Here is a 236-nt window from a genome sequence, read left to right on the forward strand (position 1 = left end):
GTGGAACGGGTAAGATATTAGATTACAGATTTTTTCGTTTCTATGTTTAAACATTTTGCTTCAAACACTATACAGCACATTTCACTAAACTGCTTAAGCTTTATGATTTCAATTTCTTGTATAGCATCCTCATCTTGAAAAACATCCTACGAAATATTCCACATCTTCAGGAACTCGAACTCGTTCAGAGATGTCTTTATCTGTGGATACGAAAATTATTTCTCTCTCTCTCTCTC

This window comes from Penaeus monodon, chromosome 27 (genome assembly GCF_015228065.2).
Source record: "Penaeus monodon isolate SGIC_2016 chromosome 27, NSTDA_Pmon_1, whole genome shotgun sequence".
Classification (NCBI taxonomy): domain Eukaryota; kingdom Metazoa; phylum Arthropoda; class Malacostraca; order Decapoda; family Penaeidae; genus Penaeus; species Penaeus monodon.